The sequence below is a fragment of the Coturnix japonica genome, chromosome 1, assembly GCF_001577835.2.
Source record: "Coturnix japonica isolate 7356 chromosome 1, Coturnix japonica 2.1, whole genome shotgun sequence".
NCBI lineage: Eukaryota > Metazoa > Chordata > Aves > Galliformes > Phasianidae > Coturnix > Coturnix japonica.
Window position 1 is genome coordinate 88,814,214 of NC_029516.1, and position 27,254 is coordinate 88,841,467.

General features: G+C 36.9%; 1 long non-coding RNA gene across 2 annotated transcripts in view; it reads left to right on the top strand.

Moving 5' to 3' along the window:
• The window catches only part of LOC107322457, a 396,746-nt gene that overhangs the window by 8,989 nt on the left and 360,503 nt on the right, over positions 1-27,254 (top strand). The window contains exons 1-2 of one of the 2 annotated variants that reach the window (XR_004309367.1): positions 20,033-20,548; positions 20,826-21,116. This is a non-coding gene — a long non-coding RNA (uncharacterized LOC107322457). Of the gene's footprint in view, positions 1-20,032; positions 20,549-20,825; positions 21,117-27,254 lie in introns of those variants that run through there. The other variant, XR_004309350.1, reaches the window with a different exon arrangement.

Below are 27,254 nucleotides of genomic sequence, written 5' to 3' on the forward strand. Positions count from 1 at the left end.
TTAAAAACACTTCTCTGACTGACATTTACAAGTTTTGTAACAGCATTACATTTTTGGCTTCTCTTCACTTTTAGCTATTACAACACATCAGCTCTGCTTCAACTATGACTGCTTAGCCAGGTAGTTTCCCATTTTAGATTGTGTTTTAAGAGTAAAATATTTTGAACTTTTTCTTCACTGAACAGAATCCTATATCCTTGTTATTGCAGCACTGCACCTATTCCTGAAATAAATATTACATGTAATCTTGTTACTCAAGGATACCTGCAGCCTTTCTCAGCCATAAACAGTCATAAATGCAACAACGTATTTGCTATCTAAGTTACTAATGAAAATATTTCAATCTTATCCCTTTGTTTTTACAAAGGCCTTGCACAATATTACTTCCCATTTTGACATCAAACCTGTTTTTTGGGAACAGCTATTCAAATAAAGAGGGATAATATAGCTTAAGTAAATGTATGTAATACTTAATGCTATGTTACTTGACAAGAATTGCCCTCTTCCCTGCTGCTCAGGTACCTGTCTTCTGTCCAGTAGGTGAGCTGCCAGCCTCAAAAAGGGATGTCTCCTGCTCAGGCTGTAGCTAAGCATGCTTAGCTGGGATGAGTTTCTATAGTGCAGGATTTCATCAAGTAGGTAGCCTACATCTGACGTGAGAGGGAGACCAGGAAACAAGCATGTAACAGTGCCTCACAGACTTAACAGAGCAAGCCACTGTATACATGCAGTAGAGACCATATTCTTCATTCTTTATTTGCAGTGCAGCTGCTTTCTGTGGTTCCATGTGTTGCAAAAAAATTCTACCTAATGTTCAGTTGAGTAGTGGTAAGTGGCTCTATGTCCAAGTGAAGGCTGGTAACAAGTGGAGCCCACCAGGAGTTTGTCTTGGGTTTGATAATCTTGAAAATTCTGATCAGTGACACAGATGATAGGATTGAGTGCAAGTTTGGTGATGACAAGCTGAGAGGTGCAGCTGATACAGGAGAAGAAAGAAATGCCATCCAGAGGGGCTCTGATAAATTTGAAAGGTAGGCCCATGTGAACTTAATGAGGTTCAGTAAAGCAAAGTGCAAGGTTTTGTACTTGGGCCAAGGATATCCTAGATGTGTTTACAAACTGGGAGAAGAGCACCTTGAGAGTAGCCCTGCTGAGAAGGACTTAGACACAAAGATTATCCAAGGATAGGAGTACCTCTTCTGTTGAAGACAGGCTGAAGGAACTGGTCTTGTTCAGCCTGGAAAAGAGAAGGCTGCAGGGAGACCTCATTGCGGCCTTCCAATATTTAAAGGGAGTTTATAAACATGAGGGAAATCAACTTTTTGCAAGGGTAGGTAGTGTTATGGCAAGGGGGGATGGTTTTAAATGAAAGGTGAGAAGAGGGGTGGGGTGCTGGAACAGGTTGCCCAGAGAGGTAGAGGATGCTTCATCCCTGGAGTGCTCAAGGGCGGGTTGGATTGGGCCATGGGTAATCTGATCTAATACTTGATATAGTAGCTGGTAACCCTTCCTGTGGCAGGAGGGTTGGAACTTCGTGATCCTTAATGTCCCTTCCAACCCCAGCCATTCTATGATCTTTATGATTCCTTGGGTCTCTAAGGAAAGTCTCTGAGGCATGGCAGTGCTTTTGTTTCTTGGACTCTGATTTGAACTCAAGACTGACTAAAAAATGTACTAGTTTTGCAACAACAAATGTGTGCTGTGGTTGTTCTGCGCATGTGAAAATGCGAACTGTTGTCCTCTGTTGTGGACGATATGAGTATGCCATGCGTGAATTGCTAACTGCATGAACTTCTCAGACAGACTTGTTATGGGATGGAGACAGTCCACCCTGCCTATTACTAATAGTTTTATTGTTGTATTTGTACACTGGATGAGCAGCAGTGAATTTTAGAAATAAGTTATGTAGTCTAGAATGAAGTTGGGTTTAGAGGTGTTTTTTTTTTGTTTCTGTTTTTTTTGTTTGTTTTGTTTTTTGGTCTAGTTATATAGTCTGCATATGTAGTCTTCTATATAAGAGCCTCTGAAACTTAAATCAGGGCCAGAGCCAAGTGTGGGATGTAAAATAATGGGCAGTTAGGGGGAAAACCTTTCCACAAAATTACTGTGGTCTGAAATGCTGTGCATTGTGCCATACTGACTGAGCAGAGATGCAGAAACAAAGTTGGTAAAGCAGGCATTCTCCAGCACTCTTGCTCAGTGGACACAACTTTATAGAGACATATGATTTTGTCAGTCAGAATGACTTCCTGCTATTGATTTAATGTTCATAGTATTTAGTTTAGTTTAGTTTTAGGACATTTTTTTTTAGACATTAATGGTAAATCGGAATATTAAATTATGACCTAATTATATTCTGCAAACACTTGCAGCTGTCCTAATATCGTCAAATTTATGATATTAGTCTCAAACCACTCAATCAAAAATGTTTGACCTGATGAGAATTTATATGTTCTCTTAAATGAATGATGGTTTATTAAAGAATATGTGCTCAGTACATCTGAAAAATAATCAGAATTATCTAAGCATAGGAAACTTATATTTCTGGCTCAGCTGTCATCATTTGACATCTGGGTTTGCAACCTGATATATTTTATAGCTTAGCTGACTAACTGATTTAACAACATGATGTTTTCAAATTGCCAGCTAAAAAACTAATTTTGGCGGAAAGAGTGGCCAGATGTGTTCCTCACTGTCCTAAGTCTGAACTAGGTTAGTAAGGACTACAAATATCTTCATAAATACTTCATGATGTGTACATTTGGGGCTTGATGTAAAGTATTGGAAGAGAGCTTGTTCAGGTTCATCATGATTTATACTGAACAGGGTAAATAATAATAATAAATTCCTTACTTTAAATAAGTAGCTGTTTTTCTCTTATTTCTGTAATATCTGCTCTTATGACTGACCAAGACTTGGTAATATTGGCATTCCTCTCATCTTCATATAGAGGCTGGAGCTGAATCAATGGCCACATAACTGACAGTTGCTTTTGTCTTCATCAAGGAAAAGACTTTTATTATGGGTGATAATCCTACACATGTGGCTTTAACTTTAGGAGGAGGTGAAGTACAGAGGTAGTATTGTTCAAAGAAAAACGGACTGTTATGCACTTGTTGCTTTTTATATGCTGTTCTGATCAGTATTGTCTGTCCCAAATTTAAAGGTTAACTTACAACTGTAGATAGACATGTCCATATTCTTGATCCAAGATCCTCTTTAATGAAGCTCATTTATCTTTGAACTTTGACAGATTATTATACAAATTTATTAAACATCTGCTGTTTTACTTTATCTCAAAAGATGTTCACTGGCAATTTATGGAAAAGAGTGCAATATGAAAATCAAACTAATCAATGTTTATTTGTGTCTCATGTGTACAGGACAGAGAAATCATACTTTTGAGTTTGAGTATTGAAGGGAAAAAAAATACCACAAAGCAACACATGCACATGCACGTGCATATGCATTTTCAGAAATTCAAGCCAAAATGCCACCACCAACAAAAGCACAGAAAACCATCTTGCTATTCTAAATGTTGAACTGGGAAACTCCAAGTGAAAATCTATTTCATTTTCATTTTCTTATTTTATTTTTTCAAATCTGTCTTGCTCATGCTGGTTTGGGCTTTTCGTATGGAAATTTAAGAGGGTTTTAAAATTATTGTTGCTAGAAAAAAATTATGTGGTAATGTGAAGATAGAGATCCTCATCTATGATTTTACTATAGAAAACCTCAGCCTTGCTTGCTCCAGTCACAGTTAATCAGCAAAGTTTTATGAGTACATCCTTTTTGAAGTTTTATTTTAGTAAAGTGAACTTAAGGATGTTCTAGATAAGTGGTGTATAGGAAAGTGCTCTGCTCATTTACCAAATCTAGTCCTTGATTTCTAATGTGCAGCAGTCACTGTTCTTATTTATGGCAAAAATGGGATCTGGACCGCAGAATTTGATTTTGTTTCATTCAAGTAATCATTTGGCTGTTCTACGTCTATAATCGGATGGATTAGTATTCCTTGGCTTTGCTCTTCAGATCAGATAGAAACCAAAGTTGTTGTATTAAATAGATTCCTTGCCTGCTCTGTAATTTTTAGAGAAGGCCAAAAACATCCACAAACAATTCCCTTTACTTCTCCTTTCCACCGCCTGCATTGGCATGTATTACAGGTGTGACTGAGGCAAAAGTTATCCTTCTTTTATAACCTATTTGATAAACTATGCCACATGTTAAGAGCACTTTCTCTTTTTACAGTAAAAATTATTGAGAAGGAAAGGGAGATAAAGCGTTCTTAGTCATTTTCTTCAGATCAATTTGCATACCATCTATCTTGTGGCACCCTCCATAAGTTTTTGAGACTTGGTATGTTTTCATGTTTTACAGATTCAAGCTAGAATCACCTAATAGCAAGGGGCCTCAGACTTACACAACTGAGTAGGAAGCATTTAATTTGTATCTCCATATGTGTAGAATGGCCTGAGCTGAAAAGGACCACAATGACCATATCGTTTCAGCCCCCCTGCTATGTGCAGGGTTGCCAACCACCAGACCAGGCTTCCCAGAGCCACATCCAGCCTGGCCTTGAATGCCTGCAGGGATGGGGCATACACAACCTCCTTGGGCAACCTGTTCCAGTGCGTCACCACCCTCTGAGTGGTATCTTTGGAAGACTATGATTGGGATGTGGTAATCCAGATACTGAAGTATCTCTTGGAATACAAGATCTATAGTGCTTTCTGTTTTAAAGACTGTTTTATTACTCAGACCTGGTTGGTTTGTGCTTATGATTTCTCTTAATATTGTGCTACCAAAAGAGGCATACGAACATATGTATATAAAATAATGCTGTTTAATTACAAAAGATTTGTTTCATTAAAAGTGAGTATTGCATTTTCATGGATTACCAGTCAACTGAAACAAGCTTATTTAAAAATTACATTTTTTTTCCCCGTTGTAACTATTCCATTGCACCTTAAAAATAGGCAAACAAAAAAATTGAAACAATGAAAAGAAAGGAAAAAGATTCAAGTATGGCTCTTGGTGTCCCCTGTTTTGCTACAGGAGTTATTCACTTTAAGCCCTAAAGAAGGTACTGGATGGAGGCCATATGGATGTTTCTGCCATTATACTGCACTGGGAAGAGGGATGGATGAGATGCTGTGACAGTCCGGAAGGTTTTTATCTGAATGTTTAGCTGGTAAATGTGTTTTAAGATGGTTTAGATTAGGTATATGCATATAGGAAGACAAGTCTCCTAAAAACACCTCTGAATTGTACTTTGTTGGAACTGATGTTTCTTTTTAGGTTTATTTTCTGTGGTAGATTCATGCTGTTGCTGGTAGAGATGGAGTTAAAGGGTTGTTGCAGATGTCTCATCTCAAACCTATATTCTGTCAAACAGTAACTGAAATTCCTGTGCTGCTCACTGTGGTTAAAAGAAGTCTAAGAATTCTCTAATTGAGGAAACTAAACCTCATCTTTCCAATGTCAGAGCTCAAACTGTACCAACAGTCACAGTTGTTTCCAAGCTGTGAGCCAAGTAATTGGATGACAGAACTGAAATAACAGATCTAGGTGCGCAATTCCTCTCTTTCTCCCCTCCAAGAATACAAGTTGACCACAAACAATATTTTTTAAACAATGGATAAATATGCTATATATCTATTAACTGTTACCTCAAACACAAGCATGTAACCATTAGAAAAAGGAACACGAAACTCCTCTTTTCCATGAATTGCACTGCTGATTAGCAAAGCTCTGTTACAAATATTGATTTAATATATTAAGAAAAGTTTTTCATCAGTAATAGTTATGTATTCCAAACCTACTAGAAATACTAGCATTTATGAAGCGTAGGTGCTTAAAATATAGAAATGTCATTATCTTTTGCTACTGCTCTATGATCAGAATTGTACCAGAACAGGACCAGAGAAAAAGTAAGTTGGGGACAATCTATACACTATATTTTATGGTATTATCATTTTAAAATATGGCACAGAACTGTAATTAACTCTTAGAGATGGGAAAAATAGAAGTCAACCTTATTTTTTTCTGAAGTTTTCCATTGTTGGGACTTCTCATGGCAACCATGACTTTTCAAATATGATGGAGATAGATAGGTTTGGCAACCACATCAGCTGGTTCCTTCACAACCGTGGGATGTGTGCTGTCAGATCCTACAGAACTGTATATGTTCAGTTTCATCAAGTGTTTTTGGACTTGCACTTCTCTTTATAGTAAGAGAGATTTTGCCATCCTAACACCCACCTAGAGAAAGAAAAAATGAATAAAAGAAGTAAGAATAGCGTATGAATGACAGCGATATAAGTACCAACTAGGGCTGGATTATCCATGCTTAGATTATATGTTTGGTTTTCTGTAATTTTTTTTTTTTTTTTTTTTTTCCCCTTAGGCATATGTAGTATTTGCTGAAATTAACCTGCCCATTTTGGACTTATTTTGCATATAAAACAGAATATGTTCTAAACATGGATGTAATTCATTGATTTATGGAAAAGCAACTCTGCTGAGCTTTTTTCCCAATGCAGATTCTGCACTATAGCTAAAAAGGAGGGCAAACTGTGGGAACAAGTGAGTTTAGAGTCATGGATATAGCTTTTGTGTTAAGACCCGACAAGTAAACAAGTGTGAAGCTCAAACAGTAATTTTCTAGCCTTCCAGATATTCTGAGCCTTTTAGGCCTCCTAAAACAACAAACCAACTTGAAAATGGTAATGTCAATGTGAATAATATTATTTGGAGATGAGTTTGGGTTATTTTTTATTTACTTTCTCAATTTATCTTTATTGTTTTAAAACAACAACAACTCAAACCCTGAGGCATGTGTAACTCTCCACCTGTAAACAAACATAATTTGTCTGTCTTTAACTCTGTCTGCAGCCCAACTCATAGATTGATTCTTTTCGTCTCTCTTTTTATAAGCCTTTCCTGATAGTTTGTCTCTTAATAATACAGAAATGTTTTATATTTTTTTTCAGGTAAATTTGGGCTGAATTCAGAATTGTGCTGTGGTCTTTAAAGTTATCAATCAGTAGCGATATGTGTAAATTGTGATGCACTGAATTGACAATAAGTCTAGTTTCCGTTGTTTGTTGTTTAATCTTCTCTGTTCCATTAATTGCTCAGGGATTTGATTCCACCCTTTTCCTGTTTGTTCTTTTTGTTGTTGTTGTTGTTGTTGTTGTTTTTAATTGTGTATTGTGCCAACATCTATAGGCCAAGGTCTTGTTGTGCATGAGGCTCTGTAGAAACATCATAGATTGTTACACTCATGGTAGCAGGAGTTGCTTTGTCCATAGACGTAGAGCAAGTTCTGCATTCCCTTTGCCTCAAATTTCAATCTTCTCTCTATGTTCTCATTCCATTCAGCTTTCTTTTGTGCCATCTTCTCCTTTTTAGTTTTAGATCTTCTCTTGCTGGACCCTGCTGAATCTCATGCCCATGAGCTGTATTGGCAAAGTGTCAGTAAGCTGTATTACATTCCCTTTCTTTCTGAGACTTGTTCTCCTGTCTGGGTTCCTCTCTTCCTATCAGATAGAAGCCTTTTTCCCATTCTTGGCTCTGTCCAGTGGATTTGGTTACTAGATGTGTGCAGGAACTTGTGTGGCTTTTAAAACATATTCTTCTTGACTGGTGAAAGGGAGAGAATGGTTGTTCATTTGCTTTTTTATCTCAAGAATGTGCAGTTATCTGGAACAAAACAATCCCTCTGTTTGTGTTAACCTCGCTGAATTGTTGAATTTGCTTCTTTATTAACCTCCTAATACCATGACTGGCAGGTAAAACCATATCCAGACAATCTGGTTCATTCAGTATTTTACTGGAACATTTATTGTACACTGTGGTTGATGAGAGTAGCATGGTGAATAAAGTCAATTACTACTGCAGCACAAAATGGATCTTTTTTTTTTTTTTTTTTTTTTTTTTTTTCTCCCCTGGCTTTCACTTAAGGTGAAAATGATTTCTGGCTCCTTATTAGCTAGGCTATGTCAGGAAAAGCCAAGTGTTATACCTTCTCATCTTGTTTCCTGGCTTTCCAGTGTTACAATGAAATCTCTGAGACATTAATGTAACACTTGAAAATGTGCTGCTATTCAGAGTCCAAAAAATAGTTAAAGAATTACATTCTGTTGGATATCATTGGTTATCAACAGGAGAGTAAAAATTTAACAAAAGCAGTGATGCTCTCCTTGTATCTTGCACTTTGCTTCAGCTGGTTTGAGTTATTTTCATCACTCCTGTGAGTGATTTAATGGCTGAAAGCATTCTGTTGCTTGCGGTATTTGTTAGAAATGTAATCCAAACTGCTGCAGTAGAAGAACACCTGATCAAGTTTTCAGTGACAAGAGTTTTGAAGTCAGCCTTGACTTTTCAGCATGAGAAAATAAATCCCTTGTTGGTGTTCGCAGACAGCAGGGTGCAGCTTTCTGAACATTGTTGGTGCAATGGGATGTGACACTTGAGAGGTCACAGTTTGTGGCCATATGAAGCATGCAGAGTTTTGAAGCTGAGCTATGCAAATGTCCACACCAAAAGGCTGTGGAGCGTTTTTCCTGAGAGGTACATAATACAACTGGTGACATGTCATAGATATTATCTGTCAATAATTAAGGGAGCAAAGTTTTGCAAGCTCACTATCAATTGGTTTATTTGTGCTTGTCATGCTGAGTTGCTCTGTTTTCCTGCAAATGGCAAAAATGCATCTTCTAAATAATCCCTTTTAGTCAGCTGTGCTTGCTTTTGAAGTTTAATCTGGTGCCTACTACTAAGTATTGAAAGATATATCATCCAACATTCTTTTACTTCTTTGTGTACTTTTCATGGTACTTTTTTTGAGGAACATGGAGAATTTCTGGTACATTGAGTAGTGTGTGTTGGAGTGTGTAGGAGAGAAGAAACAGACAAGAAAGAGCTGCAGTGCTTTTGAGAGAAGCGATTACTTCAGCTTTTTGAATTTGAGGAAATAAAATTCTTTTTTGTATATGGAATATCAGATGTGAGAGCAACCATGCCTAAGCACTAGTTCTTGTGCATATTCTTCTGTAGCAAATGTTAGGCATGTACACAAAGACAGTAAATAATAATGTGCACTTGGGAATATGCAGTACCCACTGGTGGTTACTTAGTCTGACTTTAATTTTTTCCTTGGATATGAACAAGTGTGTTTATTGCTGTGTTATCATTCTTTATTTTTTTTTAATTGGAAATATAGCTGGTTAATGATGGAAGAAAATAATTTGCATCACGTAAATAACTAGCAAGATCAGATATATTTATGGAAATTATTATTCTAATTTTTGCTTACTGCCAGAAAAAAAGAAGTGTTCATAACGATGCATAAATCTTGTACTCCTGGATGACTTTAGTATTTCTTATTAGTTGTAAAGTGTCTTCATGGAGGAAAGAAAAATAAAAATGCTTGCACCTTTGGAAATAATACACTTGAAAATCGATAGTGATATTAGTGCTCAGTACTGTTAGTGCAGCTTGTCAATGGCCTTGTGGATGTATTTTTTGGATTAATTCAGGATAGTACAGGGCACAGTTGAATGTAACTAAAATTGAGTTTTGCCATACCAGTTTGAGGGGACCAAAATCAGAGCTCTGTAGCCTCTGAAAAGCAGGGTTAAAAAAAAAAAAAAATGAAAGTGAAGACCAATGAATATAGACCCTTGATAGTTTTGGTTGTTTCTCTATATCCTAGGGGGTAGGCTACATATCAAACTATGCATTACATTTATGGAAAAAATGCATATGCCTAATTTCTCATCATCTTTATATCACAACAAAATATATATGGAAATATTGCACATCTCTATACAATAAAATGAGTTTCCTTTCACCCTTGCAACTAATTATCTTCTTTTCTTGGAGGATTATGTTGAATAAAATGGGGGGGATGTGTACTCTCCCCTTCCTTTAAAGGGTCAAAAAGAAAAATGCTGCTGTGTTAACATATGGGAAGATAGCCATTGCTTGTGCTGCATGCTGTGTTAATTTTCTGAAGCAATGAAGTTCATCACTTCAGACGAACAGACATCACTGTATTGCTCTGACTTTAAGTTGGGATGCTGTGTTTCACCTCTGCAATTTATATTTCTTTCAACATGGATCATCTTCATTTAGTCTTTATTCAAGTGTTCCTTATGTGGTCATATTATGCCTAGAGATTTCACGTCTGGATGCCTATTTTGTAGCAGAGAGGCTAGTCCAGATGTGTTAGTACTTAGCTGAAATAGTTATATCAGAGGATGTGGATTTGCAGTGCAACAGCATTTGGGGGTGATGGCATGGTTGTGCTTCTCTTACCAATCACCATTATACTACTTCTCACATCTTTTGAACAGGTTTATGGAGCTATGAAATACCATGTTTCCCCAACACTGTGAATCAGGTTGGGACGTTGTCTTGCCTGGAAGAATGTTTTATTTCACAACAAAAAATCTTGATAGCATCTCAGCACCATGGAGTTTCTGCTATTAACTCTTGTTGGGTTTCTCTTGGTACCTGTCATCCTGAGCATTCCAAGCATAGTGTTAACTGCATCCTTGTTGCCTTATGGATATGTGCTGTTCCTTTCCTTTTTTTTTTTTTTTTTTTCTTTTTCCTACTACTGACAGAATGATTAATGCAAACTATTTCTTGCATGTGTTGAAGAATGCTCCTTTTTTGACTATTTTCTTTCTATAAAACTACATTGCAACGCAAACCACTAAACTTTTGAGCATAAAAACTCACATATTATTTCACAGTCATGTCAAAGGCTTAACTTAAAGCTAAATCATGAAGTGTTAAGAACATAAGTAATTGAAATAGCTCCTGAATTTTGTGAGCTTTTATGATTTTTTTTTATTCTTTTTTTTTTTTTTTATCCAAGAAGTTAGAAAAACCTAGAAGTTTTCTGTGGCGTAAAATGGAACTAAAGCCGACTATGTTAAATTATCTGGTGTTTTTGCTCACTTGAATGTTCTGGGAGGACTGACACTTAAACTGCTTACAGCAAATAGTCCTATGCCTGCTGCAGAGGGGTGACATTAAGTGATACCTCAAATAAACTTGGATGCCCAGCGGGCTAAGGTAGCATTGCCATCATATTAGAACCTCTATCCTGCCAGTGCTTCTCTTTCAACCTCTTATTAACCTCCCTGGTCGGAAGCATAGGGATGAAGTCAAATTTAGAGTAGTTATGTCCTTCTAGCAACACTAAGATGTATGTTTTCATAGCATTCCATAGCTAAATCCTTAAACTACTCCCATTGATAGCAATAGGAATCCCACAGCGAAATCCCAGAATGGTGCCTTGAACATGTATTTAAGTTTTTCAGTCCCTTTGGCTATCTCCCAAATCTGGTTTCAAGGAGAGAGCTAAGAGTTTATTGAAACAAAACAACCAAGCAAGGGAAGAGTTAACACAGGTATTGTGTCCCAGGTGATCTGATCTATTTGGTTATGGAAGGCCTTGTGGTATGCAAGTCCTTTCCGTTAATATGGGAAGATATAGAGGTGTGGCAATGAAAGCTAACAGTATAGAGAATGTTTCTCCTTTACTGTTCATGATAGAAGAGCCATCTATCTGTTCCTGTATTACACTTCAAATGTTGTTCACTAAAATGAAGAAGGAATTTTATTAACTGTTAGGAAAGCTAAATTTTCATACCCATTTTTACTTATTTCCAGATGATTCACTTATTTGAACTGTTCCACAAGTTTTTGGAGTTACCATGGTTCTAGGCATTTGCAAAATTCATGACCTGTCATTTTTATGAATATTACTAAATCATTATTCTCGTTAACTTTCTGTGATAATAAGCATCCATGTGTACAATAATATGTAATCAAAAAAATGTTGTTGGTGATGTAAAGTACATTATCACTCATACCAGAGACATTAACTTAAAAGTGATGTGAATACTTAACAAGAACATGGATTTTGATAATTTTGCAAACAAGATTCTTGCCCTCTTTCACTTAAGATATAAAATGAGATAGTAACTTCAGTTATAAAAAAACAAGCAGACAAAAAAAAAAAAAAACAAAAACGCCAAACAACGTAATCTGTTAGAAAAACAAACAGAGACTAACAACCGAACCTGTTAGTTTTATATGGAACTTCAGGCTGCATTCTATGGCTTTTGATTTTCTAAGAAAAAAACTTCCTGGAATGGAGAATTAATGTTATGCCAGCTTGATACAGTAGTTGTATGAATGCAAATAGGCTTGGGGATTTAGATTGTGCCTACTTAAATTTTCCTCCCTTGCCTTCTTGCTGGTATTTATTTCTTGAAGGTGAGTTAACATGTTAACATCTTTGATTTTTTTTATTATTATTTTTTTTAATACAAAGCTTATGTTTCTTGTACATTGTATTTTATACAAGCATAATGAAAGTCAATCAAAATTTCAAGTGTTTTAAGTCTGAGTAACACTGAATTGCAATGTTAAATGTTATTTATGTACTTCTCATGTAGTGTAAATTATGCTGATTCGTCTTTTTTTTCTATTATATCTATTACCAGTAGGGGAATTTAGGAGATGAGTGTTTCATTTCCAGTTCTTACCTTTATCAGCTTTGTATCTCTGGGATTAAAGACCAATATTTCAAATTACAGAGGTAACAGCCATACTTTTCAAGAGCATTTTGAAGATAATTGCATTAATACTGGTTTAATGTTCAACAAATACATTAAGATAAATTATTTATACAATTAACATTTTTTCCCCTGTCTCCTACATAAGCTACCAAAGCTTTTCTGGCAAAACAGTAGAAGAGTAACATGTAGAGGAACATTTGCACTGTTTTCTCTACTTCAGTGTTTGCTTGAGCTCTTAGCTTTTCTTTAGCATAAAAGCTGTTACGTCAGTCAGAATGAAGAAAGCAGCTTTGTCTCAAAATGACTCACACTGGCCATATTATAGTCCCTCTGCACATCTTATTTCAATCTCCCTTGGCTTTATTTATTCTTAAGACAAGTTACTGATCATCAGAAATAACTAGATTGAAAATTAGTTTTGAAGTATGCCACCACTTGCAAGCTGACTCGGTGTCCTTCAGGCAGGCTTCTGACAACTATAAGAGGCACCAATATGTAGACATATATTTTTGCTCCCAGAGCAGACCATTACTTATCACGGGCAAAGATTTGGGTTTCACAGGCAATCTCTAAGGTGCAGAATCAGTTTATGATAACGTTGCACATCAAGGGCTTTGCAAGTTGACCATGCTTCAATGTGTCAACTGTTGATAATAACTCAGATGATTGGTCAGCCTTTTGCATAATCTGATTGTAGCAACTTCCCTTTTCTATCTAAGTCCTTCAGGAGAGCAAGCAATGCAAGGTTAACACTTGTCATGTGTGTTCCTCCTTACTTTCAGTTAAAATAAATTAAAAAAAACAAACCTACCCCCTCTAAAGAGTTGTGGGGATTTGCAGAGAACCCTGAATTTCACAGCACCTTTTGTTTGGGCCATAACCTCTGACAAAGCAGACTCCTTGCTTTGGAACAAGCCTTTACCTTTTCTGTCTGGAGGCCAGGGTGAAAGCAACCATGTGCCTATTGATCAGGGATTTCCTTCACATGTGTAGAGAAGCCCACGCACAAGAACTGGCACAGGCGCTGCATATTGAAGCCCAACATCCCTCTTCTGGGAGGGGTGCATTTAGGTCACATGTCTGCTGCATTAAATCCAAGGGACATTGTGGAATAACTTGGTCACTGGATTTTGGCATCACATAGGTGTTTTAAATCAAGGAGCACGCTATGATACAGGCTGTGGCAGTGAAAGTCACAGGGAAAGTTGCTACTGTGTTGAGTGCACAGTTTGACTTGGGAATAGTCCAAATCCTTTCACAATTATCAATACATTTCAAACAGCAGCTTACACTGAATGCACATATATTTATACAAGGAAACCTGTAATTTATTAATCCTAGTTATTAACGTAATACATAGTGTTCTTTGATTGATGTTTGGCTCTGCTTCCTGGGAATTATGCAAAGGGAAAAGATCTAATGTAAATGATACTCAAGTTTTCTCCGTCATGCAGAGGAAGTGATTAGATATCTTCATCTGGATATTCTCCTGACTACATGTCTGTGGCTGAATTGATGAGTCTTTTTTCTTTGCCAGTTAAAGTAGGCATTATAGGAATCATTCCTTTCCTCAGTAACCTGCCTGTGGGGAGGAGTTCAAAAGGCTGCAGTGCAGTTGCGTTAATTGCCAGTGCCCAGATGGGGTAGAACAACAGCTGATAGTGAAAAACTGTCTTTCCAATATACCTTTTCCTCTATCATTTCCATACTGTTCTCTTCTTGTTCTTCATACCAGCCATGCTCTTGGTAAGGTACTTGGTGCGCCCAGTAGTGTTACTCCCCTCTGTATCTTTCAGGCCCAAACTCAGTGCTTTTAGGAGAACCCTGGGGAAGTCAGAGTGAGGTTTGAAGCATTTTTATAGGAGTGTTTCTTCTCATGACTCCAGCTTTGTAGAGTCAAGGTAGTAGCTGGAATGTATTGTGTAGAGTGTTTGTTTGTTTGCCTGCCCCTGCAGGGAGGAGGAAGTCACCTACTGAACACTAAATACTCTTCTCACATGTTTTGTACATGAGGTGAGGCTGGGGCTGTCCTGTGCTAAACACAGCTGGCTCCAATAGCCCCAGCACAGGGTGCTAAGTGCTAAAATCCTGCTCTGACTGCTAGTTTATGTGATGCAATGCACGTGTTATCTACCAGTGTATGGAGGTTTTCTGTGCTTTGGGTAGACCTTTCCTGTGTAACAAGATGGCAGAGGTACCCATCATTGTCAGTCCTTAGCTGCCAAGCTGCTTTCATCAGAGGCACACAGCCGCCTGCACTGATGCTGCCTCCCTGAGAGATTTTGCCTGTGGCTGTGGGGACTGTCATCCTTTCATCCTGCTCCTGACATCTTGTAGCTAGTATTTAGACATCTTGTGCTTAGAGGACTTTATAACTTTGCATTTTCTTTCAAATACAGTTTTTGTTTTTTATTTTTATTTTCTTCTGTTTGAGAGGTAACCTGAGGTTACAGAATAGATGACAGATGAGCAGAGTTATAGTTGGGTAGCACAGGCTTCCCTTGTGGTTGCTGGCTACATGTTGTGCTGAACTACTACCAAATAACAGGTTCAATTAGAAGTAGACTCTCTTGTTCAATTCCAGTTCTGGAGTTAGGGCTTAAGAAATTTCAGGTGTGTTCCAGATGCTTATTTTTAATGCAGCAAGCATTGTTGCTGCTGATGCCCTGCTTATTCAGTCCTCTACTCAGCGATGGTACTTCTCAGAGAAGTTGTGGGTGTCTCGTCCCTGGTGATGTGTAATACCAGGTTGGATGAGGCCCTGGGCAGCCTGAGCTGGTGGGGGCAGCTCTGCCCAGGGCAGGAGTTGGGGCTGGATCTTATATAAGGTCCCCTGCAAACCAAGACGTTGTATGATCATAAATAAGAAGGATAATGAAGCTGAAAATTACCATCCTTGTCTCTGGATCCAAGCAATTCAAACACTCAGCAGTATCATAGGAATCTCACTTCATTTTGAGATAGAACAGTGTTTAGAGGTAGATCTATCATTTGGTTTGTGGTAGGCTTTGTACTTGTATCAAAAATTGCTAGCAACTGGAAACAAAGAGATTCAATGCATATACAAGAAATAGAAGGAAAAGTGGTAAAACAGCAGCAATTAAGTTCAATCAGCTCAGTCACAGCAATAGCTAATGATAACCTGTGAACACACAACAGGTCAGGTACACGTGGTTAATAGCCCATGCAAATTTGCCCAAAGTATCTTGTTCCTAAACAAATGAGAGACAGGTAAATGAAATTAGGGTTATGATGGTGTACTGCAGGGTAAAAATGCCTGCAGCACTGTAGTTATTGCAGAGAAATAGATGCTTTATCGTATGTTTACATGCCTGTACAATCAGTTTAATTAATAATTACTGTCAAAAGTGTATCAATCATTTTTCCTCATTAGGAAGCCTAAGCAGAGCCTGAAAACAGGATGAATTCTGAATAAGAGGTAGATGCAACTGAATAGGAAATAGGGGCAAAAATAACCCTTAGATAAGGTTCTTCAAGGGATAAATGAAGATATGTTTATTAGTAGAACTTTTAAATGACAAAGACTTTGGGCAAGTATATTTTATATATTCTTAAAACTAGTTCATTAAAAAAATTCCTGAATATGATATCTCAGTCATATTCTAAAGGGCAACTTTTACATACGTTATTAAACAAAAAAATCCCCAAAGAATGTATATAATATTACAGGTGAACAAGCCATTATTTTAGGACAAAATAATTCGTTCTTACCTGCTTTTGTTACTCCTATCTTCTAATTTGCAGACTTTATTGGGTTTGTAGTCAGCAAAATTTCCAAGAAGATCTGAATTTTGAAAGGGAGAAAAAACCCTGTTATCTCACTGTTCCCTTGGAGGGTTCTGTGGCTTGTTGCTTTCATGTAACGTACAGTGGTCGAGGTCCTTCAGTAAATTTTATTCTGTGTCTTTGGCAATACTGTTATACTGCAGTAGTTCACAACCGAGCTGGTCAGGTGCTGGGCTGTGAATTTCCAAGTTTCCAGTACTTCTCCAGAGATTAGCACCAGTGATAACTAAACTTCCCTTACTGAAAATTTATTTACCCATAGCTTTTTCAGCCCAAATGCTAGTCTTATGTTGCCACAAATTTAAGCGGTAATACTAGTTGTTAACATTTTACTAAAATTGATAGATTGGGTCAATATTTGCACCAGGTTCTTTACAAAAGCAGAGTGTATTGTATTAAGGTATTTCAGTTAACAGGAACTTGTGTTTAACTGAGCTGTGGGTCTCTGAACTATCTGAAAGTCAGATTACTTGCTCAGGATCTTAAATTTCAGCTGAGATGTAATTTTGTGGCATGAAGTAAGGACCAGAGTTTAAATATGGATGCCAGAGTCTGAGTGTTGTTTGAAAATTCAGATCATAATTCAGAAACTGAAGATGTAGCAAGCATGTGTGCCAAATATCATTGTAACTAATGCTTTTGATGTAACGTAATGTATTCTGAGAATTTATGAGAGTTCGAGGGACTAAGGCTGCTGGCATTATCTGTTATAAAAATACAGAACAAAATGTGATTGTTTTTAAAGAAAACAGCAATTACAATTAAAAAAGGGTGTAGAAAACCTGTCTACAATATGTGATACGTGATGCAGTCCTGGAAGAAGAAATATTATTCTAAATGTCGATGTACATTTGATGCTTAGTATAAGTAATCTGATTTTATCTTTTTTTTTTTTTTTTTTTTTTTTTTTTTTTTTCCCTGAAAATAATTAATGTATACTGTTGTAATGCGTATTTTCTCTGCTGGGATGAGTTAAATTAAAAATGCAGTAGAATGTGGTTCATTCATAAAATAAGAGAAAAATCTGTTCACATCTACAGGTATTTATTTAGTTCAGTGCTTCAAGGCTGTCCCCCCAAAAAGGAAATGAACTAATTTTGTTTTCCCAGTAAACACTGAACAAAAACTTACTTATTCTCTTTAAGCAAAGCACTGATTCAAATTCCTCCATGAATGCTTGAGGTTTTCAGTCATTATCTTGTCGCAAAAGCTTCAAATTAGCACTAATGTACTTGACATCCTGGGTGGAGATCTTGAATAGAGACCAAGCTATGGATTTTATGAGGTTCATACCTTAAAAACTGTGCTAATATTCTGCTGTCTGAAAAATTCTATTTTTGTAATGACGGTTATTTTTATACAGTATGAAGTCCTAACTCAGTTATTTAAGCTGAATTGAGAAATTAATAATTAGCTGGCAGGTTTGGAATCGCTGGAGTTTAAATTTTAGACAGAGGCAAATACAAAGCAGGTATTTGACAGCTTATTATTTTGACTGCAACAGTAACAGCGATCTGGTTGCAGAAATATGCTTCAGTAAATATGAATGGATTTACCAATTTTTTTAATCTTAATTTTTGGGAAAATCTGTTTTGGAGAAAAGCTATTTTCTTTTCAGTGTGTCCAATCTAGCTACTTACGTTAGTAAAAATATTTTATCAACAAGTCAAACACATATTAAAATTGTATTTTGCATCATATACAATTTGATGTGATTTCTTTCATTAAAAATGTTATTTGGGAGTTAAATACCATGATTGGAATGAGTAACTTCGATTCAAACAAACATGTAATATACAGAGATAAGGGAAAAATAAAAGCTCTGCTCTGTTCTTTTGTGGTAGCATTAAGTAGTGTTTTGTGAAAACTGATATGCAACAAGGCTGTCAAACATACGGCTAATGCATTAAAATTTCTTGTTTCCCATTGGAAAATGAAACATTTGCACCTTGCTGTCTATAGTCTTACCTTTACAAAATTTAGGGAGATCACGGAAAAACCACACATCTGTAGGTAACATAATCTAGCTTTTATAACAAAATTTGGGCTGTAGAGTGGCAGATACCAGAGAAATAATAAAAAAAAAATAATTAAAAATAATTATGCTTTGACACAAAGGCTGCAATGTTACAGTAAGAGGTTACACATGCTTTATCTGAGGCAATTGTTAGAAATATCAGTGTGTTTACAATACAGCCTCAATTACCTTCCCTCCAGTGGGTGTTTTCTTGTTTGTTTGTTTTTGTGTGTGTTCTTTTTTGTTTTTTTTTAATGTACACAACAGTGAATCCTGAAAGTCACTCTGAATGGGATAAATTTTATCATATTTGGAAATGTACCATTCAAATAAGTTGAGAATCAAAATGCCGATGGTATCAGAAAACAACAGCTTTCCCGGGAAAGGTAGATAACTCACACTTCAGGGCAGGTATTAAAATATGAAACCAAGATTTTTTGGTAGCAGACAGAAGTTCTGTTCCTTTTGGGTTCATTAGTATTTTTGTGTTACTGGACAAATATGCCCTACGCATCCCGCATCCATCCACTGAAAATAGTCCAAAGATGATACTTGCAGAACATTGGGCGCCAACTGTAAAATGATTTTATTTCAAATACAAGCAGTTGATTGTTAATAACACAAATTTACCCTTCCTTCGTGTTCAGAATACATATGTGTTTTTGTAAGCCGTCTACCCAGAATTTATAAATAGGAAATAAAATAACCCTTGAAAGCCAAACACCTTCTCCTTGTCGCCATATGCTGTGTCTTTTCCCCCTAGGTTTTGTATACTGTCTGCTGAAGAATGGTGTCTTTCTTTTCGTGTTGCTCTGTCGGTGGTCATAACAGCTATTCTCTTCATGAATATGTAAATCCCATGCATAAAATCACAAAAATTAGCATGGTGATTCCCGCTATAGAATGTGCACAATTACGTCTGTCTAATATGTGAATGGTGATGATTTAATCTTTTGGCTATATGAGCAGACTCAGGTACTGTTACAAGAGATGCTGTAATTACAGAATACCCAAACACGCAGACTAGATGCATGCACATGCTGGGGGATCATCAGGCTTTTAATAAGAACTGGGCATCTGATGCGTGGCTGTGATGGAGTGCGTGCAGATTCATTTACAGGCTCTCACTCTGATGTTTAGTGACAAGGGAGAAAAATGCCCTAGGTCTGCAATAACCCTTCCCCTTACTAACAGAGACTCAATCTGCATTTGAATTTTTTATTTTATTTCCTACTGAATGCTGGCAATTAAAACTAAATGAATTAAAGTTGGGATAAATAAAAGGAGAAAATGGTGACCATCTTTACGAGGCATCCTTCACTCATACTGTTTACCAGGAATGTGTGTTGGAACAGGGGAATGATGTGCAGAAAACAAAAACAAAAAGGCACCACCAGCAACTGATGCATTTTTGTATTTAAATAAGCAGGCGTGCTCATGCATATTTATATGACGTGCATGCCTATGCGCCGCTCTGAGCAGTGGCACTGCGGCTTGGCTGCAGTAATTAGGCTGATGTAATTATAGGAAAACAAAGCGAGCTTCTCTTGATATTTTTTTCTATACAGTGGGAACATTAAAGACATGTGCGTATTCCAGCATAGGAAAAATGAACCTGAACTGCTGTCAGAGGCTAGGAGGACAGTGTGGCCAGTGCACCTATTGTGTCACTGCTGCAGAAAGCAGCTTAGCGATTGGCCACTGTCTGCAGCACATAATACTGACTGGTTATAAAGGACTTGTCTAGAGGAAAGCCTGTAGGTACTCCATTGTCTGGCAAAGTTGATATGACTGCATTCTTTTTGCAGGGGGTCAGACAGCTGAACTGTAAAAGCTGCACAGATTTTTTTTCCTCTCTCTCCATCTCTTTCTCTCTCTCTCTCTCTCTCTCTCTCTCTCTCTCTCTCTCTTCCATACAGCATTTTTCTTTCATGCCCTGTCTCAGTTTGCATAGTTAAAGAGAATGCTAATTAAGATCCCTTGTCTTAACCTGAAAATAATGCCTCGGATGTAAATAGAAAACTGGCGATAGTTTAAAATATTTTTCCGTAGCACCGAGATATCAGTAACCGTTCTGGGGGGAAAAAAAAATGAAGAATTTTTTTTTGTAATCAAGGTAAACAAAGAAGTTATTGCTTCTTTTCATTCCTTTCTCTCCTCCTTTCCTGTTCTTTTTTTTCTTTTTTCCTTTTTTAATTTTTTTTTTTTTTTTTTTTAATATTTAACCAATGATGATGTATTATTGCAGGTCAGATAATGTTTTATTTCAGAAAGCGTGCTAGCTATATAATTTAAAGGTCCCTAAATCAGTTGCAATTTAGTGCTTATTAATCCTTCTTAGGATGTAATTCGGTGAAAGAACTGCTTTAAAAAAATTCTTTTCTGTATTATAGACGGATCTAACAACGCAGTCTGGGCTCCGTGCCAAAGGCTGGTATTTCACAGCAGCGACCGCCTTACAGATGAGCTGTGGGAAGCAGGAGGGAGACTCTCTTAGGGTGCCACTACTATGGAGACACAGCTGGGCTGAACAAGATTTGCTTCAAACGACAACAAGAGAGACAGAAAGTGTCTGGTTCGACTGCTGCCCAAGCAGGCAGTAACCAGAAGAGCTAGCAGCCAATCCGGCCATGCTGCACTGTTCGAAACCAGCTCTACATCCCAGCCAATCAGTGACATCACTGGTGAGAAACTCATTTACATCATGCAGTAATGAACTTTGTTTAACGTATCCTTTTTTCTTTCTTTTTTTTTTTCTTCCCCTCACAGAGATTAGGTCCTCCATTAATTATTCTGCCAGCATAATTTGAATCGCTATGCAAAACAGTGGCTACACTTTTCCTGATTATTAATTTTTTTTTAACTATATGCTGTCTCTGCAGGTAACCATGGGAATTGTTCCTATTTTTTTTTTCTTTTTCCTTTTTTTTTCTTTTCTGTTGGCCCGATAAAAACTTTGAGTCTTTTATTGTTAATACTGTGCATATATTTTACTTTAATGTATGTTTGTTTCCTTGTAGTCCTTACCTAATGTGGTACTGCTTCCTCCATTTCTAATATGAGATTACCTTTAACCATCTTGGAAGATAAAACGGGTCTTACTGCAGCATCGAGTTTGCATCTTTAGCTGCCATCACGATCTAACTACTTATTCTAATGCTTCAGAATTCATTTCGCTATGGCTTTCTCTAAATGTTCTTACATGCGTCTGTTACAACTGAGTGAAGTTCAGTACTGTTATATTCCATTCTTCACCACTTTCAGCCAAGATGTCATTTCATTAATGAATAGAACTGAGATCATTTCTGAACAAATTTCACCCCCTTCCTTCCACCTCAACACAATGCACCTGATTTGCATCCATTTACCAGAATAACTGAATACGAGAGCCAGTCTGAAAGGAAGTCAAGGAAAGCTTGCATACTGCTTCAGGCTATGTTGCAGAAAAAGCAAAATATAGAATTTTTGTTTAGCTATTTCTCTTTATACTTAGGATGTGCTTAATCTGCACAGAAAAGATTACATCTTAGCTTGAAAAACTATTCTCTAGCCAGCTTTTCGTATTAGGGAATAGGCTTGTTTTTTATAATAAACATGCAGATTTTCTTGAGATACGTTCAATTATAAATGGAAAATGTTTGGGCAAGCCAACATTGTGTTGAACATTTGGATTTAGTTCTTTGTGGGTAAAGTGATTTGTTGTGCGAACAATTTAAAAACAGCCCAGAATACTGTGGAATGCAGAGATTTCAGACCGCATAGTCTAATGAGGCAAGTTTTTGTTCTACAGTATTCTGATAGCTGAAACAGCATCAGATAGATAGGAGACAAATTCAATATTGTGTTATTAAATTAATGCTCTGTCTGTCGCTAGTGGGCTTCAAAAGGTCAACAGTTTCTGGTAAAACAAAATTTTATTTCAAGGAGTATTCTTAAATAGAATTTTTGTTACAGTATGATGACTTTCCCCTCTATGCACACAATAACGTACAATTTCTATATGAAGCTTCAGTTATATATCGATCCTTGTAGTGACTTTGAAAATACAGAAGATTTAAACACTAAACTATGGCTTTTTTAATGCATGATGCATTCCATCATCCCATCATCAGTATTCTGTGTGCGGCTGTCCTGATTCAGCCACTAGCTCCCCTGCTGCAGATCCTGTAATTTGAATCATGCGTAATAATATATTATCCTACTGGGGGCCTTCTTTCAGTAGGAAAGTGGTTTTATACCTTCTGCTATAAGAGAACTGTTGGCTCCTTGCCATCTCATAGCCATTATTCACAGAGGCAATCAAGATAGTCTTCCTTAAGGAATAACATCTGCACAATTGCATGTGCCAGAAATATGCAGCCTCCCCCACATTATAAACTTGGTTTTCTTAGAAGCACAAATATTTGACAATACTGGAGCATTAAAAACTGGACCTCTACAGAAATTCATCAGAAGTGTATTGAAAGTACCACGTGCTGAAATCTAGGCAGTGAGGACATTTGGAGTAGTTAATGGGGACACGAGGAGAAGAAAATAAAAGGGGCTGCTTGTTCTGTGACTCTTGCTGAACTTTTTAAATTCAGGTTATTGACTTAGCTGATAATTCTTGCTATATTAAAAATGTGACTTTGGTAATTTTCTAGCTAGCATATGCTGATGTTGCATTGTCATTTGGAACTGCAGCTGTATTTCCTAAGATGGAAATCTAACATCATTTGATGCATTCAATGGGATGTTTGTCGTTTACTAATAACTGATTACACGAGTACAAAAATGGGCTAATATTGTTGAAAAAGCAGTAACTTTACAGTGAAGTAATAAGTTTCAGAATTGAAGAATCTGATGATATTCTTAAAATAAAAGTTTATGAAGTTTTTCTGCTGCTAAAAGCTCTGTAGGGTAGCAAGATGCTAATGAAAGCAGGGGGCAGGAGAAGATAAACATCAGATCTATGCAACTTTATTATCTACAGAATATTCAGTGCTGCCACGTGTAGTATATCTACTAATACTGTGGCTGACTATTTTCATTTATTAACAGAAATAGCATTACTAACCTACATTCCCTGAGATCTTATTTTTACAAACATTCTTTTTGTGTAAGTGTATAGAGTAGTGGAATATTTCCTACTTTACAAGTGGTTTGACCTTCATTTGGATGATATCAAAGTCAGTATTTTAGATTTGGGGAAGAGAGAGGGGAAATACCAGGTAGAAATAGAGGAAGTTTGACTTATTTGTCTAATGTGGGAGCTTACGTGTTCCTTATTGAAGATCAATAATATAACTGCAGTATCTGATCTAACACAAAATGTACTATGGTGCTTCTGAGAAGTATAGGGATGAACAGGAGTCTTCTTGTCATCACGTCCTGTTTTTCCTCTTAGGAGAAAGAAATAAGTTTGGTAACCTGGCTAAAAAATCAAAAGTGCTAATATGTAGGAAAATAGGTTCTTCTAAGGCTAGTAGAAATAATAGTAAAATAGAGATTTTCTGGAAACCAACAGTTAAAAATGTTCTTAGGTGGAAGACATGACCTCAGTGCTTGAATAATTAGTAACACCCAAAATACTATATGAAACTGATCAGTATTCTTTAATGAAACAAGGCAATTCTAGTGAGGTGGTCTAGGCATCGATCGAAGTTTACAGAAACAGGTTGGTTTTTGCTGTTTACTCCCTGTCTTGTATTAAGCTGGTATTGTGGAAAAAGCTTCAAATCCAGTGATGCTCTACTGAAGAACTGATGAAAGTTTTAAGAAAAGCTTAGTTAAACATCTTCCTTCTGAAGAAAGGCCTATTGTTTCAAAACCTAGTATTTCCAAATAGGACACCTACATGAAGAGGATACAGACACCGAAGTTTGTTTTCTGCTCTTACATAGCCCATAGAAATCCTATTTTTTGTGCTGTAATAATGAAAACAATGAGGTTGGATGGCAGAGGTGACTGCTCATGTGAATTACTGCATTTGTTTTTTTTTATGCATGTGGTTTTTAATAGTTTAAGAGAATGTTCCTGTTCCCTGAAGTAGTAAATTTTTGAACAAATTCATTCAATCTGTTCTCAGAATGAAGGGTGACAGTATAGGGAAAGCACACTAAAAAGCCAGGAATGTTTAGGTACTTCCATTAAAAAGAAACAGAGGCTGTGGGAAAGATGATCTTGGAGGTCTTTTCCAACCTTGGTGATTCTACATAACCATTTCTTTTTAGCTAATGGCATTTAAGCTGTTACCATTTGAAAGTCCTGTACATTTTCTCTTTTTGAAGCATAGTAAATACAAAAATTTTCAGTACTAATGTATAAATCAAGATCAAAATGTCATACGCCTGTTAACTGAGAGTTAGAGGATATTGAGCAATTAAAAACACTAACTTTTTTTATAGTCAAAAGTGCAATAGTATGAAGCTAGAGAAAAAAAAATCTACTTTTCTGGGTTTCTAGAATATTCGATGCATAAGTTTCACAAAGTCATGTCAATTTTGTGTATGGAACATTTATTATTCTGTTTTTAGTCAGTACTAAGATAGATATTTGTATAAAGCTGTGGAGGAAAGAGCTTATCTGAGAGATTCTTTAAAACTGAATCAAAATGCAACAAAATTGGTCACAATTTTATGGGGACACTTCCGCTGTCCTTGCTTGAAATTAGGCCGTGGGAAATGGAGTGTAATGGCTATTCTCAGCATGAAAAAAAGCCCGGAAGGGACCGAGAAGTTTTCTAGAAGCAAATATAAAGCAGATTGTGAATAACAGATAAAAGAGTCAAGGTCAGTCCTACAGTGACTTAAGGAGGACACTGGGAAAGGGACTCTTTCTTGGCCTGAAAGCTTCATTATACTGGTGGCTAATGCGAGGGCAGCTAGGCAGGTCATGTTGGGATGTATCATGCTGAAGGCCATCAGGCCTTCAAGTGTGAGGAGGTAAACTGCTGACTTCCATAGTTATATTTTTATTTGTTACAGTTTTCCTTTTTGGTGTTTTGGAATCCAGACATGTTTTAGTGATGCGGTTATAATTTTTCATTGTGTTTCTATATTTAAATGAAAAAGTATTGGACTACAGAAGACAGGCTCTGGACTTAAAATTGTAAGGTAATGGTATGAGTTCCAACTACTTATGATTGTAACCTGACCTGAGAAATCAAATCTATCTCTGAAAGTGGTGAAAGGGTAAAGTTAGAGAGATATCTTTGCTAGATTTTCTTAAGCTAGAAGGTTGTATTTAGGGGAGTTGGAATAAGATGAATAAAGTAGTTCAGAAAAGGATACAGACTTTTTTAAAACCCTAGACTGGCAAGATAGTGAGTAGAGAACATTTAGAAAATCTCAGGTGACTATAAAAAGGGGTAGAAGTAAACCTGGCATAGAATACAAAGAATGGTACAGTTTTGGTGAGGTATCAGATCTTGAATGAACTAAATTATTTTAACAGTAGAAATAAAGCTTGTTTTGCTAAAATATGAGCTAATTCATCCATCAGCTTTTGTATTTATCTGATGTAGATTCCTACTGTAGCTGAGATGAATTTCATGTCACCTAGTGTCTCTGTGTTGTGCATTGTATGTCCAAAATAACTAAACAGAGGATCTAAAGACATATGAAATTAAAAAAAAAAAATAAAAAAAAATTACCCTGAAAATGAAGAACCAGACCTCATGCTTGCAGACAAGCATCAAATTGATTGGGACTTCCTTATGAAAAACCATATTTAACAATTTCTTTATACAACATGCGCAGACTTTCCATACAGTCTGGCATCTTCCTTCAGATGGCAGAACACAACTTTCATGCAAAATTGTACAAGTAAAAAGAAAAGTGGAAGGCTGTAACTTGCAGGACAGAAAGCCTGAAATGAGTCACAGGGAAACAACCTTACTGCAAGACGTTACCAGTATAATTTCATTGTTTTGAAGTCTGTTGCTGAACACACCAAAGAGATGTTCTTATACTGGTTACTTCCTGGCGGATGAGTGTTTTTACTCTGGAAATAGGTTTAGTAAGTATGGATGGATGTGAAAAACACGCTGATCACAGCCTGCTCAGTATCTGACAAAATGTAATCAAGTTTTCTTGTCAACTGCAAGTGAGTATTGTTTTTCCCTAGAGCTGTTTGGCTGTTGATCATCTGAGGACTCTGAGAGAGGAAGGAAACTTTGGGCTGAGGCAGCAATTTGAGGATGCCCGGTCTCAAATATGGGGTAGTACCAAGGAAAGAAGGCTTCCCTGCTTCTGTTATTAACTACTTTACTCTTAGGGATGGACTTAGCTTGGACACTAAGAAATCTAGGAGATTTTTCATATTCGTTTGGTGGCTGTCTGTGTTCTGCTGAGCCTCTCTTACTAGCTTTCCTTAAAGGCTTTGAACAGAGACCAGATGACAATGAGGAATACATATGAAACTTTTTGGAGCTCTGTATGGGAAATTGGTAATCACAGCCTGAACCTCTGATTAATCAGCTGAGGCAAGTGTTGGGTCAGCTGTGGGAGCATGGGTGAGAGTAATTTAGCTGTGCTCCCAGAAGTGATGGAGCTCGACTCCACCTCCTCTAGACCTCATTTAAGGGCTGACCACCCCTAAGGCAGCTTCTCTTGGAGATTACTTCCTGGTGGAGATTACCTCGGCGTTTCCCAGTGAAGGCATCCATATCGGTGAGTTTTTCCTTATAAATAACCTTTTGAATATCGGTTACCATCTTTGTATCATTCCACCTTAGAAGCTTTGAGGGAAAGAGGTGTACTAGGCTTGAGATGAAGATGAACATGAGGTCTGGGGAGGAGGAGAGGGACGGACACACATGCACACACACAATGAACAGCCAA